General features: G+C 37.4%; 1 non-coding gene across 1 annotated transcript; it reads right to left on the reverse strand.

Moving 5' to 3' along the window:
* Positions 1-4,851: 4,851 nt before the first annotated feature.
* Positions 4,852-4,957, reverse strand: LOC124899862. The gene has a single exon (XR_007057425.1). It is a non-coding gene; the product is annotated as a small nucleolar RNA R71 (small nucleolar RNA).
* Between the last annotated feature and the right edge of the window lie 14,897 nt (positions 4,958-19,854).

Here is a 19,854-nt window from a genome sequence, read left to right on the forward strand (position 1 = left end):
GAAAGTCCAAACTATCCTCTAAAGAGGGGTTTGGGTGAACTTTAGAGACCCTTATCATCCTTGAAAGAGGGATGTGGGAAACAAGGAAATAGTATACAATTAGTAGGTTTAGTTTACTCTTTTTTACTATCTTAGATGTAAGGGTGATTTTATAGCTGACTTTACCTTGGGAATCATCCTAGAAATAAGGGTGCACAAATTGAGGTAGTTGGTGAATATAATTGTCATACTTCTTAGGTACACGAAAGGGTCAACAAGTGAAATCTTTGAGGTTTTATTGAGAAATTAGCCTCAACGGTCCTAAACCTATCCTATCATTTTATAAATGGCATGTGTATCAAATTTCACTTACCTACATCTAAGTTGTCCTTAGGTAGACACGATCCCAAGATTCTTCAGGTCTCAAAGTTGAATTAAAGTTTGTGGTTTAGTTTCTAAAATCAAGTTATTAGAGACATATATTTTCCATTAAACAAGAAACCTCCCTCCACCTTTTTTAATTATGTCATTTACTTTACTAACACTTCAAATAGCATCTTAGTATGGCTTAATTACCCATAAAATTAAAACTCTATCTTTCAGTCCTTGTTGATTCAACCTCAACAGAAGTTGGGATATTTACAACGACCGTCCTCTACCACTTTAAATGGTATAGGTGATGGATATCTAAATGGCACCATTGCCAGAATGTGAAATTTAGTTTTCATTTATGTGGTGTTGGTTCTTACATAGGGTATACCCTCAGAGGTGTAAATTTATTTTGGTTGTTGTTTTTATTTCCTTATATGTGATCTACGTAGAATACATGGAACCATGAGTGACAAATTTAGTAAAGCTGGGTATTTTGACGTCCCTCTTGATGATTAGCGGCAACTCAATGACTTTCATCATTCAACTGTCATCCAGCTCCCACTTACTCATGGGAATTGTGGCTTTCATGTCACAAGTGTTATACTGCACATGTTGAATATAAAGGGATTTTTTTGGAGACAAGCTTATGAGGACCCCAACCTTCATTTCAAGAATTTTCAAGAGGTGTGTGCACCTTTTGATATTGTACACCTAACCCAAGAGTCCATTGTAACGCCTCGATATCCCATTCCGATATGTCACATGGTGCTTGTGACCCAGAAGGACCATAAGCTAATCCTTTTATGATATCTGTACCTGTACACTGCATAATATCTGGAATAAATGCAAAAATTGGCCATAAGGTTCAACACATCTATAAATACTCAAAATATAAACCTGAATACTATACAATACATCTGTCTGAAAAGCCTCTAATCTGGATGAACTGGGGAGTTGATGGGACAGGTCCCTAACTAACTCTATTAACTGAAAGTAAATAAGATTTTGATTACAATAATAGAAAACTGAAACCCATGCTTGCTGATGATACTCTGGGTCCTATGCCTCTAAACCATTGGTGTCAAATGAGACACTATAGCGCAAATTCATCAGCACAAAAAGTAGCGAGTATGTAGATGGGGTAAGGCTAAATGCAAGGGCTCATACATGTAAAATATGTATAACCTATATGATCATGAAAATACCGTATGAAAATAAGGAAACATACAAAAATGCATAAATCATACTCATAATCATCACAACTCTAGAGACTTGACCTTGGGTACCGCTTTACTGCGAGCTAAACTCACTACCATCACTGAGATACTCAACCACTGACTCATCTTCTACTAATAACTGAGGATCTGAGTATACTTATATCAAAGACTGAATTCTGAGCTTACCGCTTTCAATCAACAGCATTAGAAATTCAACTTTTCTAACAGATAACTTCGGAAGATTTATCAATGATCAGAAAATAGGATTATATCCAAATCCGACAACAAGAATACTCAATAAATTCTAAGAAGAAGACCAAGCCTATCTGACGGGAGATCTTTAAATATGATAATAAGAATATTCAACATTATCTGAGACTGAGATCAAGCCTCTCTGATGGGAGATCTTTAAATATTATAGTAAGAATCTGTATATGAGGCCAATCCTATCTGACGGGATGGTCCATGAGTCAATGGAACTATCTAAGTTCCTTACTAAGATAGATGAATACACCATATGGTCTTGACTTCTGAAGATTGATACTGAAATTGTAACTGTGGGAAGTAGTCACTTAACCGATATGCCCCAACCTACCACAGGTGGGGTCCAACCTATAACCCCAGCTGTAAGGGTGTCAATACCGTGCCATGGGTAAATACTCACTCTTGGGTCAAGCCTCTCTGATGGGATGACCCTCGCAGAAGTTGACCTGAGGCAATTTAATATTCAACCTCTCTGATGGTGACAACCTCTACTGATGGGTACTCGGTATCTTGTACTGGCTATGCAGTTCTAAAGTTTAGGGATTGCTACTAATGAGTCCGACCTCTCTCTCTGATGGGAGGAATCACCATCCCTTCCTTCGCTCAGTGCTAGTTTCTACTCCCAACTGAAAGACTCTCACTGAATCCTTAGAATGAACACAATAAAGCTGAATCTGTTTACATGATCAAGTGTCTCAAATGATCTACTAAAATATGCTGAAATCACTTGGTTCCGTATCAAATAGAAATAATATCGAATCAAGTATCTGACTGACGATACATAGCTTGATTAGATTATTAAAATCATTTCTAAGATTAGAATTAAATCACTTGAGTTCCATTAGGATTGGGCTGAGTACAGGCCTGAGGCTAGATTAATAGTGATACAGAGATTACAGAGATAACTGAGATTACTGAGCTTTATTAAGCTTCGTACTTATCTGAGGACACAAAGTTCCATAGTTCACTGAGTTTTGAAAATTATGGCTCGGTTGGAATTATTGAGAAACTGACACGGGCTCTAGGGAACAACTCTATTTTTGGGTATAAATACCCCCAAGACTTGACAATATAGAAGTAAAGCATCATAATTCATTCAAGCATCCCAAGCATTCATGCATCATTACTATCATTCAGGCATATTCACAAGAAACTCAGAAATCATGCCATATATTAAATTTCACAATCATTAGAATATCACCTCAAGCCTCCAAGGATTCACAAATGTCTACTCATCATCACAACTACCAAGGGGTCACTCTAAGCATTTCAGAATCATAACATACTTTCCCTCTCACAAACCTTACGGCATCGTATCTATCATTTAGGAAATATAAACCTCTATTCACTATCATGATTACCAAAGGATCGCTCCCAATATTTAGGGGGGTTCACCAATATCGATTCATCGTCACAAACTACATTAAGGAAGACATGCTATTAAATTATTCCTTATTCAACGAAGTCTTGCATCAAGTACTTCACACTATATCGGTCTCGACATATATCTAGATATCACAAGATTTTGGGAAAACTTCACACTATTATGTCATTACTCTCTTGCTAACGACTTAGCATGTATCAAAACTTAAAATAAATCAAAGAGCACTCACTTGGGAGATTTCTGCTATTTCGTTTCAACTTACTCACTATGGTCTTTCGACAACCACCAGATATGTCTGATTCTACACCTAATCGGGGATTCCATATTACTATTATGGCTCATTCCTCTCACTAAGGAATTTTATTAAACACTAGGTGTGCATGGACTAGCCCACAACTTTGGGTTTCCCCTTTAACATACTATAATGCCCCTCTATGCTTCACCTCAGCATTTCATCCAACCTATATGGTGCATACTCTGCTTATTCAACCTTCTCTACACCCTAATGTCATAAGCACCTCACATAGACACCAACTTCAAAAGGGCTCCTCATAACATCACATAAATTCCACATACTAGGGTCAAAGACCATAAATCTTGCAAACAATCATGCATCCAAACTCAACAACACAAGTAACATAAACTTCAACTCATACAAATAATGGAATATCACAAAATATAAAATCCTTAAGTTTAAAAAGGGGTACTTGAGATTCTTGGATGAAAGTGACTTAAGAATCAACATCTACATACCTGAGAATTTCTTTTCTTGAAGGCTCTTGAAAGGAGTTCTTGATTTCTCTAGATCCTTCGTGATCTCTTTTGAATTTTATGAAAGGAGAAGAGAGTATTTTGATTTTGGAAAACCTAATTTTTGCGTGGAAGAGAGAAAAATGAAGATGAAGGCCCTTGGCCCGGTATTTATAGAGCTGGGAGAGGATATGGAAAAGACCAAAATACCGCTTTAAAAATTGTCTAGAAAATTCTAATTGGGGTCTGTGACGGTCAACCTAATGGTCCATCAGAGGGACTGACGGTCCACTAAGTCGTCCATCACTCAAGTGCGAAAACTGGGATGTTCTACCTCGTAGTGACGGTCAAATCGATGGTCCGTCAGAAATCTGATGGTCCACCACTTTGGCCATCACATGATGACCCCAAAAGAAAGCCATTTCCTTGGTCTAATGGGACACTTGATGGTCAACCAAGGACTTGGCGGTCCATCAGATTGACCGTCAAACTTGTGATTCCAACAATGCTCAGTAAAACGGCCATAACTTCTTTGTTCAATGTCAGATTTTGATGAAATCAGTATCGATGGAAAGCTTGTTTAGTTCTCTACATTATTAAAAGTATAAAATAGGGAAATTACACATGATTAAAAGTGTTTCATACTTGGTAAGATATTTCTAAAACTTTTAAACTCAGATTTTCTGCTTTGCTGGATACGCTCTAAGGCTCAGACTAGAAGAGAACTTTGTGGGGTATTACATCCATATATATATATGCCTCCTTTTTATCTAATGTAAGTGGCATTATTGTGGCTCCGGTCTCTTCCAGTCGAGTCTATCACTTTATGGGATGAACTCACCCCAACCTTTCTTGACTGGTATTTTCTACTGTCTCAGATAATTCAATTGAGATATGAAATCATCAATTATATGCAATTGAATGGAGATAATTTTTATGAAGTATGGGAAAGATTTAACGGAAAACTAATGCAATGTCCAAACCATGAGGTCCCGGAGAAGATACTTCAAATCTTCTACCGTGATCTTGACCCACTTAACAAAATCGTGGTGGGTAATGCAGTAGGGGGATCTCCTGTGAAGTTGCATTACCATGCCACAATTAAATTTCTTAAGGAGATTACCATGAAAAACTAGGGATAGAATACCCAAGATGCCAAGGTTCTTAAGTGTTCTCCCACTACATCCTTGGTTGACAAGGAACAAAGAAAACGAGATGAGGAAACAGAGGAGAATAAGGCTTAGATAATGACACAACTAGATATTTTGACAAAAAATGTGATAGGTGCCCCCGAAAAAGAGGTTAATTTTATTTTATCAAAATCCTATAAAGCTGATGAAACTTCTAAAAAGCTTGATGAGGAGATTTGGTACTTTGAAAAATATATACAGAGAGTTCTCGTCCCGCCTATAAAAGGAAAGGTGGGAACCAAGGTTTGATGGACCATGAATGTGATCATGTTTGGAGGGATAGATATCATGAATATGAGTGGTACATGCCTCTCCATGATTAGGAAAAGAACAACGTGTCGAGTTCTATTGACCTTGACAAGTACAAGTCGAAAGATGTTTTCGGAAATATCTTAATGATAATAGAAGGAATGAACAAAATGGTTTGTGAAATAAAAGGTGATTTTTCAGAACTTAGTAAAACCATGGGTCCCACTCCACCTCCATTAAGAAATTAGATACTCGAATCGGGCAAATTTTCACCCAATTTAATGCTGGGCTAAAGGGTAGTTTTCCTAGTGACATTATTTTAAACCCAAAGATTCAGTCTCAAGTTTTAGTAATAGTCACTAGAAGTTGGAAGATCGTTGGTGATCACTTAAAAGAAGAGTTAGGAGACAATAAACATAACGTTAAGTAAAATTAAGTGCCACCAAAATCTCAAGATGAAGGTGATGAAAAGGACTCGGTGGAAGATGATGAAGAGGTGGTGGAAAATAAAAAACCACAAAGTGATGTGATGCCTTCAATACACGCCCCTCTCCAATCCCCTAAAAGGATTTAAAGAAAATAAGAGGGTGATAAACTCAAGAAATTCATGGCAAAGCTTAGCAACCTCTCTATCAATATCCCATTGCTTTAAGCAATCCTTGAAATCCTAGGATACGCTAAGCTTATTAAGAAGTTGATATCAAAGAAAATGAAGGTGACACAATTGAAGTCACCCATGGTTGTAGTGCTATCATGAGTAGTAAAATTATGGAAAAGAAGGAATACCCCAGGAATTTTACCATCCCTTGCACCATCGGAATCAGAACACATATGTTCGCAAAAGATCTATGCAATCTCAATGCAATTATAAACCTCATGCCTTTTTCTATCTACAAAAATCTCAAATTGAAAAATCCAACGCCAATATCTATGAGATTGTTGATGGTAGAATGGTCTATCAAGAGACTTGTTGGGATTTTGTTTGATGTTCTAGTTAAGGTGGACATATTTATACTTCTGGCAGACTTTATGGTTTTGTATTTTTAAATAGTCCATGAAATTCCCATCATTCTTGGTCTACCTTTCCAGGACACCGGAAGGGCTATAGTTGACTTAGATTTTGGTGAAATGAGGTTTAGAGTTCATGATGACAAAATCTTTTTAGATTAAGCAAATAATAGAAGCAACCCATGAAACTTTAAGTGATATCAGTGATTCATATTGAAGTCCAATAAAATAAAAAGGGGGCCATTAAGGACCTAATCTAAGAAAGAAGAAATATGTCATGCCACGATGTAAACTAAGGCTCTATATGGGAGGAAACCCACAAATGCCACCAGAAGGGCTCGTATTTTTCTTTTGATTTCAAAGTGAAGATTTTAATTTTTAATATTTTATACCCATGTATTTGTTGATCTATTGCGTGTGTTGGAGGTGCTTGGAAAAGGAAAGTGCGAAATTTTTGCACTATGAACTAAACAGGGGAAAATCTATCAAATTGTGAAATGAGCTGAATAGGGAAAAATAAGGGTACAAAAATTTCCTCAGTTACTGCAATCGTGGGACCTAGTATTGTGGTTTCCTTGTTATAAAAATTGTGGGAACTTTACTGTGATTTCGGTCGCTTCAGCTATATAATCATCTGATTCCCCCATTTTCCTCAAACTTATTTTTCAACTTTACTCTTTGATTGGATCCATTTCTGGCCAAGACTGTGAAATCTCACACAAAATCCTTGCATCCCTCTTGCATCAAGTACTCGATAGGTGTCATGAGTTCATGCTTTGATTTTTAAAAATAGGCCATAGAATGGATGTTGTAGAGATGGCTTGAATCTTTGATTTTCATACTTAATTATTTCATAAATTGTGGTTGTACGGTGTTTAGCTGCCATATTATGGTGTGCACATGAGTGGGGAAGTTTTGTGTACCCAAAATATGTGTGGAAGTAGAGAAAAATGAAGAGATCACACCAAGTGCTTGATATAATGCCCAAATGAATGCTTACTAATGGTTTTACATTTTAAGGGCGTAATTGAGTACCTAGTAGGCTCGTTCCACACTGTTAATGTGGATTCTTATTATAGAACATGTTTGTGGCCTAAAATTTGAAAATTTTGATCATGGAATTTGGGTTTGAAACTAGTTTGAGTTCTCATAATCGCGGTTAATGGGATTGCGATGCTAGCTCCTTGGCTTGCAATTGATGTAATTGAGTGTGATTCTCTGCCTTGCACAAAAAATCATGCATTTCAAATGCTTGCATAAACTCCAAAAAGTAACTATTAAATGGACTTTGGTGAACAATATAGCATAGTTTGTTTATACAAATATCAGTGATGGATGTGTGTAGTAGTTACTTTTCAGGATAATTTCATGGACAAATACAACCATATCCAATTCATGGAATCCAAGTGCCACACTCCCTACTATGGTGATCTACTGAGGAAAAAGCTACTCCTAGATATAGGTATATGTTTGGATAATGTACTGGGAGAGCTTCTGGTATTTCATGATAGGATTGAGGCTACAGGATGGCAGTGGTTTTCCTTGGATTCGTGAAATAAAAATAAGCAATGGGTTCATGAATTCTACCCTAACCTTAGTGTAGTGTATTTCTCAAACCCATCCAACATGACTATCAACATCCAGGGGAAAATGGTGAACTTTAGGGTAAAGCAAATTAATGATATCTACAGGCTCCCAAATGCAAACATGGGTGAGTTCGAAGTAAAAGGGTGTGAGCCGTGAAACTGGTTGGCAGAAAGATTATGTCCTAGAAAGGAAGTTTCATGGGCGGAAAACAAGAGTAACATCCATATGAATGACTTCAATTCTGAGGCTCAGATTTTATGGAACATAATATGTAGTCAAGTATTTTTTTGCAATCACATGACATAATTCCTAGATTTGAAGGCCTGGATGGTTTCTAGCATTCAAAATGGCATTCCTTTGAATATTCATCAGCTCATGGTTTTTGATATTAAATTCTTCAAGAAAAAACGTGGTACACATATATTCTTCACCTTTTTAAATACTGAGCTTTACAGGAGAGATGAGGTTTAAGAATACACTAGAGATACTTGGATGTGCCCAGGTATCCCTGCTATCCTTTAAGAATTTGAGGAAAGTATACACCAGGTAAAAGTAAAAAAAGAAATATTGATTTGGGAAAGTCAACATATGAGGAGCTTGAGTCTTATAGGCCATCCACCATCGGCATCTTGATAATACTTGAGTTGATATCAAGGCCATCAAATATCTCATTTGAAGTTTACTCCAGGGACCACCGAGCCCTCTACCACTCAACGGTCATATGTGTCACAGGCCGATTATGAAAAATATCAAGAAGACCAGAAAAATAGGGTACTACCATTACTAAGCTTTAGAAATCCTATTCATCTTTAGTTGCATCATATAGTGATCTCCAAGTTACCCATTAAAAGAAGGTCATAAGGGAAAAGAAAAGAGGTAGGGTCTTTAACAATATGTGAAATGGGGTGAAGGTCCTTTGAAAGGTCCTAAAACCCCATGATCAACTTCTTTCATCTCGAGTAGTGAGTGATGATGAGGACCCAGCCAAGTAGTCTTGTCTTGAGGAGGCTGATGATGATGCAGAGTCTGAGAGTGACAAAAACTCTTGATGCAGTTTCTGGGAGTACCCCTATCTCTCTTCATACTTGATTATTTATGCAACAAGAACACTGCCACCTCTTTAGTTTGAGGTGCGTGTCTCCATATTTATTTTATTTGGGACTGTATTATTGATATTTTTGGACATGTTGGTATTTTTTTGATGACTTATTTTATTTGGGTTGTAATATTTGGGAACTTTGATGGTTACCACAGTTGCTAAGATTAGTTATTTTGTTCTTAGATTTCTACCTTTTCTTTAGTTTATTTATGGAAATATTGGACGAGCTTCTCCCTATGACAGTGTAATACCCCATATATTTCTAAGCTAGAAAATGAACCTTTATTCCTACATATAAAACCTCCTATAATATGATTTATATTTGAGTACATAAATTAGGATGAGTATCCTAGTAATAATATAGTTTATGATGTGTTAAGCAGGTTCATAAGAGTCACTTAGAGTAAGCCAAGCTAAGAACTTTTGAATCTACCAAGTTTTAGTGTGTGATTTCACATAGGTCATCTATAAATGAGAATAAATTTTTTTATAGGTGGTATTTTGGCAGATTTATACCCTCCAAATTGTATATAATGGAATAAGCTTTCCGTTGATACCAAATGTTCCTAAATCGGACACCCGGTGAAGAAGTTATGGCGATTTAAATTTCAGCAACGTCATTTGATTCAGTGGCACGTCGCGCCTTATGGAAAAATGATGTTTGTCAATTTACAGTGTCTCTCCATGATTCTAGCACGTTGTGGTGAGTTTCCATGTCATAAATGGGTCGCAACGCGATGTCTCCGCATTGCGCTGGGGGCCCAAATTGGGTATTCTTTATAGAAATTAAATGACGCATCTAGAGAGGTATTTGGGTCATCTTTCCACACCTATATATTCCATAAACATGGAATTTAGCCCAATCAAAACATATTATAATCTCTTTTCTCAAAATTCTCTCAGGAACCCCATATGGTTTTCATAAGAGCTTTAAGATTCAAAGGATTTCACCATTAATTTTCATAGATCTTCTATCTAAGGTATGCATAGTGTTCATCCACGGATTCCTTTTATCCGCAGAGTTCAAGAATCAATCTTTAAATACTAAATCACGAATGGTTTGTGGTGATATAATTGTATTCATGTTGGTGGTTGTGGTTATGCTATAGAGTAGTGATTTGATGAATTTTCATGAATGTTTTGATCATGTAGTTGGAACCCATGAATTTGGGTGGTTTAATGTGATGTAAATTTATGAACACACATATTCTTTAAAGAGTGCATGTAAGGTGTTTGATTAAATACTTAGAATGCTAGGAATTTCATGTTTACATGGTCACATATTATCTATATGACTAGTCTATTTAACTATATAATTCAATATGAGTTCCATGCCATTATTTTGTTGCTATTGTTGTGGTATAAAGTAGTTATGACAATTGCGTGATATAATATGTACATGATATATATATATATATATATTCCAATCACTCCCTACAATGCACAAGATGTTGAAAACTACATGTGGTATATTATCCCCTACTTATGATATTATGTATTATGGACTCCAATCTTGTGATCAAGTTATATTATGTGTGTTAGTTTTCTTCTATTGAGTCCTGGGGGTATTCGTACACAAAAAACATAGTTGTGTGCCTAGAGCCATGTCATGTTGTCACTATAATCTCAGTCAAGCCATGATCTATAGAACTCAGTCAGTCATGTGACTCAGGAAACCTCAAAAATCTTATGATCTCAGTAAATTCTCAGATAGTAGTACTACTCCATCAGTCAATGGAAGTCGGTTACTCAGTCTATGCACAATCAATAAATTATGATCAGTCTCTTCAAATAGAGGTAGGAGTTAGTACCAGTGAACCCAAGGATGGGAATTCACTTTTTATATGAGGGTGTAATTCTTAGCAGTCATCCTTCCATTCCTGAACTATGTAGGCAGCATAGGTTAAGACATCGTCACCTGCAATATAAGGGTGGATAAGGTGGCTTAACTTATTATATGAGGGTTCCCACCATTCTCACTAGAGTTACCTGTTATATGAGGGTTGCTCACACATTGTCCTTACTAGTGGCGTGGTATTGACACCCTTCCAATCAGGGCATAGATTAGACCCCCGCTTAGCCATAAAGGCACATATGGGGCATGTCGGTTAAACAACTACCTCCCATAGTTTTCAGACTCAGTCTCAGTAAATGAACTCAAATAGTTCTTCAGATATTAGTATAGCAGGACTGTTAGATATAGTCAAATTCAATTATAGTATGGACCTAAGATAGTTCCACCAAATTCAGGACTATTAGACACAATCTCCCGTGTATCAAGACTACAGTTTTAGTCATATCAGTTATCAGTAAACCATGTATTATCATACAGATCTAGATATCACGTATTCAGTCAGTCAGTTAGCATTGTTGATGCATGTAAACCATGTTTGTACTCTTATGTTCACATCGGTCAGTCAATTAGCATTGTTGATGCATGTAAACCCTTTGTATTTTGCCTACCTCACTCATATACTCAGTACTCTAGTTGTACTGATGCATTTGTGCTATGGTGCTTTCTTTTCATGTTACACCATAGGTTTAGAGACACGAGTTCCAGACCAACAGTAGTAGTCACGATCTAATATACAAAGTTGTAGTGAGTTCTCTTCATTCGAGGACTATATGATTTGATTCATTTATTATTTTAGTTAGTTTTTTTTGTTTATGGAGTTAGTTGGAGACATGTTCCTTCAACTCCTTATTCAGACAGTACTTAGAGGCCTTCAGATTTAGTTCAGATTTATTTCAGACTTTAGTTGTTTTGGGTATTTTTCACCCACACGGATGTTATATTTTGATAGATCTTTTATTTAGTTGAACCTTAGGGCGTGCATGTTCATATTTTCCACATTATTACATGTATATTATATAGTGTACATGTACAAATATCATTCATGGTTAGCTTGTGGTCCTTCAGGGTTATAAGCACGGTGTAGCATTCTGGTTCAAAAAATTGGAGTGTTACAAACTTGGTATCAGAGTCTAAGGTTCAATAGAATCCTAGGAAGTTTGAAAGCCACATCTAGTAGAGTCTTGTACATAGGTGTGTTGCGCTTCACATTTATGTGAAGGAGGCTATGAGATGTTTTAGGAATAGTTTCCCTTCTTTTAGTATTCATGTCCTGCTAGTGAGCATAATCCTAAGTTAAAATCTCAGTCTAATTCGTTTTTCTCTTATTTTAGAACATACCTCTAAAGATAAGAAACCAGCCAACTCCTCATCCCGAAGATCCTTTGGGCGAACATGTCTCTAATGTGGAATTTAGAGCCGTATTCACCATACTTGCTCAGTCTGTGGCTACGCAGAATGAACAGCCACCAGTTATTTTGGCCAATCCAGTGGTCAAATAAGCCGCAGCTAGGATTCGAGACTTTACCCTAATAAACCCTCTATCTTTCTCCGGGTCTAAGTCTGATGAAGACCCACAGGAATTCATTGACCAAGTCCAGAAGTTCATTGATATCATGGGAGTTAATTTTGTTGAGATTGCTGAGTTAGCCGCATATTAGTTGGAAGATGTTGCTCACACTTGGTACAAATAGTGCAAGTCCGAGAGGGTAGACGATGTAGGTCCTATTGAGTAAGAGGAGTTTGTCATGGCTTTCCTAGATAGATTCTTTCCCCAAGAGCTGAGGGAGGCCAAAGTTCTTGAGTTCATCAACCTCAGGTAGGGAAATATGACGGTTAGGAAGTATTCTCTCAGATTTACTCAGTTATCCAGATATGCCCCTCATGTGGTTTCAGACACCAAGGCCAAGATGAGCAAGTTCATGTCAGGGGTAAACAATAGCGTTGTAAATGAGTGTAGATCTATGATGATGAACAGTGATATGACTTTATCCAGGCTCATGACCCATGCTCAGCAAATAGAGAAGCAGAAGGTTAGGAATAGGGAGAGGCAGAACAAAAGAGCAAGATCAGGCAATTTCAGTTTTGCTTAACCCAAATCAGAAAGAGGAAATCGTTCGCAGTTTTGTCCTAAGCCAGTAGTTCCAGCTCCTTCCTTCGCCAGTGCCCCAGTGCCAAAATTTAGAGACAGAAACAGAGATCGAGCACCAGGCTCTAAATCTCAGGGCAGTGTTAGTAGTGCTCGTACTTATCCTCAGTGTCAGACTTGCAGAAAGCACCATCAGGATATGTGTAGAGTTGGTCATAGAATTTGTTTCAGTTATGGAAAGCCAGGCCGTAGAGTTAGAGACAATCCTCAGCCAGGTCCTCAGGGTCAGTATAATAGTTCCACAGCTCAGTCCGATCACCCGAACTAGCAGATTCCACTTCCAGTGCTACTAGTGGGAAACGCTTAAATAGACTCTATGCTCTTCTGACTCGATAGGATCAGGAACATTCTCTTGATGTCGTTACTGGTAAGTTATAGATTTTCCATGTTTATGTTTACGCTTTGCTAGATCCAGGAGCATCCTTGTCTTTTGTTACTTCGTACATAGAAGGCAATTTCAGAATCAGTCTCAAAATTTTAGCAGAGCTCTTTTCAGTCTCTACCTCAGTAGGTAAAATCATCATAGACTGAAGGGTATACAGGAACTGCCTGATTATGATATTTTAAAAATACACACCACCAGATTTAGTCAAATTAGAGATGAATGATTCTGATGTCATTCTTGGCATGGATTGGCTTTATTCCTGCTATGCTACAGTCAACTACAGAAATAGGATAGTTTAGTTTCAGTTACCGAATGAACCCATCCTTGAGTTGAAGGGTAGTACTTCAGTGTTTAGGGGTCATCTTATTTCCTACCTTTGGGCAAGGAAAATGATTTCTATGGGGTGTGTGTACCATCTCGTGCACGTTAAAGATTCCAATTCTGAATCTCCCAGTCTTAAATCAGTTCCAGTGGTTAATGAATATTTAGATGTCTTTCCCAAAGATCTTCTAGGCATTCCTCCCAAAAGAGAAGTAGACTTCGGCATAGACCTTCTTCCAAATACTCAGCTTATCTCTATTCTGCCATATAAAATGGCACCTACAGAACTCAAGGAACCAAAAAATATGTTGAATGATCTCTTAGATAAGGGATTCATCAGGCCCAGTGTGTCCCCATGGGGTGCACTAGTCTTATTTGTGCGCAAGAAAGACAATTCTTTCAGGATGTGTATTAATTACCATCAACACAACAAAGTCACGATCAAGAATAAGTATCCGCTTCCTAGGATAGATGACTTGTTTGACCAACTTTAGGGTGCCAGTTATTTCTCCAAGATAGACCTCAGATCAGGCTATCATCAGCTCAGATTTAGAGAATGTGACATCCCAAAGATAGCTTTTCATAATTGGTATGGTCGCTTCGAATTTCTAGCCATGTCCTTTGGTCTTACCAATGCCCCTGCAGCTTTCATGGACTTGATGAACTATGTGTTCAAGCAGTACTTGGACATTTTTGTCATAGTGTTTATAGATGATATTCTTGTTTATTCTCGCACCGAGCGTGATCTTTCAAACCATCTCAGGATTGTTCTTTAGACTCTCAAGGATTATCAGTTATTTGCCAAGTTTAGTAAGTGCAAATTTTGGCTAAGATCAGTAGAATTCCTTGGTCATATTATTTCCGGTGATGCCATTAGAGTAGATCCTTAGAAGACCAAAGCGGTATGAAACTGACCTCGACCCGTATCTCTATCAGATATCAGGAGTTTCTTAGGTTTAGTTGGCTATTACAGATGGTTTGTCAAAGGATTTTCTTCTATTGCATCTCCCATGTTTAGATTGATTCAGAAGAAGGTCAAGTTTCAGTGGTCAGATTTATGTGAGAAGAGTTTTCAAGAATTGAAGACTTGACTCACTTCAGCTCATGTTCTAGCTCTTCTATCTAGATGGTTTAGATAGATTAGTATTATATTATGATTCATCCAGAGTGGGTTTAGGTTGTGTCCTCATGTAGCTAGAGTGACTTTAGGTAAGGTCATAGATTACGCCTCCAAATAGTTAAAGCCCCATACGAAGAATTATCCTATTCATGATCTTGAGTTAGCAGCCATAGTATTTGCCTTAAAGATTTGGAGGCATTATTTATATGGAGTTCAGGTAGATTTCTTCACAGATCATAAGAGTCTCTAGTATGTCTTTTCTCAGAAATATCTCAATCTTCGTCAGAAAAGATGGTTAGAGCTCTTGAAGGATTATGACATGAGTGTCCTTTATCACCCGGTCAAGGCCAACGTTGTGGCTGATGATCTCAGTAGACTCTCCATGGGTAGTGTTTCTCACGTTAAGGATAGCAAGAAAAAGATAGCCCAGGAAATCCATCATCTTGCCAAACTAGGCATTTGCTTGGTTGACTTTTCAGATGGTGCTGTATGTATTCAGAGTAGTTCAGAGTCATCTCTAGTTTCCGAGGTGAAAGAGAAGCAAGATAGGGATTCTACCCTTGTCAAGCTAAAAGAGTCGGTTCAGGATCAGAAGGTAGAGGTTTTCTCCCAAGGAAAAGATGGTGCTCTTCATTGTCAGGGTTGTCTGTGTGTTCCAGGTGTGAATGACTTGAGGCAGTGAATTCTTGTAGAAACACATGGTGCACGATACTCTATTCATCTAGGGGCCACTAAGAAGTACCGCGACTTATGGGAGATCTATTGGTGGAGTGGGATGAAGAGAGATATTGCAGAGTTTGTGGCTAAGTTCTCCACATATCAGTAGGTTAAGATAGAGCATAAAAAACCTAGTGGTTCCATGCATGAGTTCACCATTCCTACTTGAAAGTGGGAAGAAGTGAACAGGGACTTCGTGATGGGTTTCCCTAGAAATCATCATCAACATGATTCAATTTGGGTCATTGTAGATAGAATGACCAAATCTGCCTATTTCCTTCCAGTTGGTACTTCTTATTTAACCGAGGACTATGCCAAACTCTATATAAGGGAGTTGGTCAGATTACATGGTGTTCTAGTAACTATCATCTCAAACAGAGTTATCCAGTCCACTTCTCACTTCTGGAAATCATTCCAAAAGGGTCTTGGTACCCAAGTCTATCTCAGTACAGTGTTTCATCCTCAGACAGATGGTCAAGTAGAGAGGACTATTCAGACTCTTGAAGATATACTAAGGGCGTGTGTAATTGATTTCAAGGGAAGTTAGGATGACCACTTGCCCTTAATTGAGTTTACATGCAACAATAGCTATCATTCTAGTATTCAGATGGCTCTATTTGGATGGTTTGAAGTTAGTGATTTCTCAGTCATAGTTCCTGACTTAGTGTTTGACACCTTAGAGAAAGTTTAGTTGATTAGAGAAAGACTCTGGGTTGCTTAGAGCTGACAAAAGTCGTATGCGTATGTTTGTAGGAAGGATCTCAAGTTTAAGGTCAATGACTATGTCTATCGTAGGATCTCTCCCATGAAGGGAGTGAAGAGGTTTGGCAAAAAACTAAAACTCAATCCCCGCTATGTCGGTCCCTTCAGGATTCTCAGTCGCTTCAGCAAGGTAGCTTATGAGCTCAAATTTCCTTTAGAACTAACCTCCGTTCATCCAGTCTTCCATGTCTCTTTTCTCAAGAAGTGCATAGGTGACCCAACAGTTTTAGTCCCTATTCCGAGCATTGACATTTAGAACAACCTCTATTACGAAGAGATTTCAGTCAAACTCTTATACTACCAGACTCGTAGATTGAGGAACAAAAAAGTCCCTCTAATTAAAATTCTTTGGCAAAATCAGTCTCATGAGGGAGATACTTGGCAAACAAAAGCAGATATGCATACCAAGTATCCTCACCTCTTCTCCGCCAACTCAGATCAAGCTCAAGGTAACAATCCTCCTTAAGCTTATAAAGTTCACGTTTAGTATTCAATTTCATACTCATGTACCCATTATAAACTTGGTACATATTACCTACCGTTGCATACTCAGTCATATATTCATGTATCAATCCAATATTTAATCATGCATCAGATATGCTTTCTCATTGTGAGAACTTCAGACATGCATTCATGAATCAGTTACTCATGCATCAGATATGGATGTCCAGCATGATATGTTTAGCTTATCATTCATGTACATTATGAGATCATGTTCCAGTAGTGTATGTCTTGTATGTACTCTAATTTATCGTCTCTCCCCATTTCAGTCAGTCTCATTCGAGGACAAATATTTCCAAAGGGAAGATATTGTAATACCATGTATATTTCTAAGCTAGAAATTGAACCATTGTTCCTACACATAAAACCTCCTATCCTATGATTCATATTTGAATACATGAATTAGGATGAGTATCCTGTGATAACAAAGCTTATGATGTGTTAAGCATGTTCATAAGAGTCACTTAGAGTAAGCCAAGCTACGAACTTCTGAATCCACCAAGTTCTCATGTGTGATTTCATATATGTCATCTTTGAAGAAGAATAACTTTTTTTATTGGTGGTATTTTAGCATATTTATACCCTCCAAATTGTAGAGAATTGAATAAGCTTTTTGTTGATACCAAATTCACCTAAATCGGACACCCAATGAAAAAGTTATGATGATTTAAAGGTTCAGCAGCGTCATTTAAGTCAGTGGTGCATCGCGCCGTAAGACAAAATGACCTTTGTCAATTTCCAGTGTCTCTCTATGATTCCAGCACATCGTAGTGAGTTTCCAGGTCATAAATGGGTGCAACGCGATGTCTCCGCGTCGCGCCGGGGGCCCAAATCAAGTAATTTTCACAGAAATTAAATGACGCATCTAGTGGGGTATTTGGATCATATTTCCATCCCTATATATTCCATAAACACGGAATTTAGCCCAATCCAACCACATTATACTCTTTTTTCTGAAAATTCTCTCAAGAACCCCATAGGGTTTTCATAGGAGATTCAAGATTCAAAGGATTTCACCATTAATTTTCACGGATCTTCTATCTAAGGTATGCGTAGTGTTCATCCACAGATTTATTTTATCTGTGGAGTTCAAGAATCAATCTTTAAATACTAAATCATGAATGTTTTGTGGTGGTATTATTGTATTCATGTTGGTGGTTGTGGTTATGCTATAGAGTAGTGATTTGATGAATTTTCATGAAGGTTTTGATCATGTAGTTGGAACCCATGAATTTGGGTGGTTTAATGTGATGTAAATTGATAAACACACCTATGCTTTAAAGAGTGCATGCAAGGTGTTTGATAAAATACTTAGACTGCTCGGAATTTCATGCTTACATGGTCCCATATTATCTACATAAAAAGTCCATGTTAACTATACAATTCAATATGAGTTCTATGCCATTGTTTTGTTGCTATTGTTGTGGTATGAAGCATTTATAATAATTGAGTGATATAATATGTACATGATAGATATATTCCATTCACTCCCTACTATGCACAAGATGTTGAAAACTACATGTGGTATATTATCCCCTACTTAAGATATTATGAATTGTGGACTCTAATCTTTGTGATTAAGTCATGTCATGTGTGTTAGTTTTCTTCTATCGAGTCCTAGGGGTATTCATACACAAAAAATATAGTTGTGTTCCTAGAGCCATGTCATGTTGTCATGATAATCTCAGTCAACCCATGATCTATAGAACTTAGTCAGTCATGTGACTCAGGAAAGCTCAGAAATCTCATGATCTTAGTAAATTCTCATATAGTAGTACTATTTCATTAGTCAACGGAATTCGGTTACTCAGTCCATGCACAATCAATAAATTATGATCAGTCTCTTCAGATGGGAGTAGGAGTTAGCAGTCATCCTTGCATTTCTGAACTATGTAGGCAGCATAGTTTGAGACATCGTTGCCTGCTATATGAGGTTGGATAAGGTGTCTTAACATGTTATATGAGGATTCCCACCATTCTCACTACAGTTATCTATTATATGAGGGTTTCTCACACGTTGTCCTTACCAGTGGCGCGGTATTGACACCCTTTCAGTCAGGGCAGAGATTGGATCCCATCTTAGCCATAAAGGAACATATGGGGCATGTCGATTAAACAACTAACTCCCACAGTTTTCAAACTCAGTCTCAGTAAAAAAACTCAGATAGTTCTTCAGATATGAGTATACCAGGACTATCAGATACAGTCAAATGCAGTTATAGTACGGAACTCAGATAGTTTCACCAGATTCAAGACTGTTACACACAGTCGCCCATGTATCAAAAATACAGCTTTAGTCATGTCTGTTATCAGTAAACCATGTATTAGTATATAGATCTAGATGTCACGTACTCACTATCTCAGTTACTATATAAGTATGTTTGTACTCTTACATTCATATCTGTCAGTAAGTTAGCATTGTTCATGCATTTAAACCCTTTGTATTTAGCCTACCTCACTTGTATACTCAATACTCCAGTTGTACTAACATATTTGCACTATGGTGCTTTCTTTTCATGTTACACCATAGGTTCAGAGACACGAGTTCCAGACCAACAGTAGCGGTCACGATCCAGTATACAAAGTTGCAGTGAGTCCTCTTTATTTGGGGGCTATATGATCTTATTCATTTACTATTTCAGTTAGTTTTTTTGTTTATGGAGTTAGTTGGAGACATGTTCCTTCAACTCCTTATTCAGACAGTACATAGAGACTTTCAGATTTAGTTTAGATTTATTTCAGACTTCAGTTGTTTTAGGTATTTTTTACCCATACGGATGTTATGTTTTGGTAGATCCTTTTTTTCATTAAACCTTATGGCATACATGTCTATGTTTTCTGCATTATTACATGTATATTATACAGTGTACGGGTACAGATATTAGTCATGGGTTAGCTTATGGTCCTTTGGGGTCATAAGCATCGTGTAGCATTTTGATTCAGAAAAT

This window comes from Capsicum annuum, chromosome 6 (assembly GCF_002878395.1).
Source record: "Capsicum annuum cultivar UCD-10X-F1 chromosome 6, UCD10Xv1.1, whole genome shotgun sequence".
Taxonomy (NCBI): domain Eukaryota; kingdom Viridiplantae; phylum Streptophyta; class Magnoliopsida; order Solanales; family Solanaceae; genus Capsicum; species Capsicum annuum.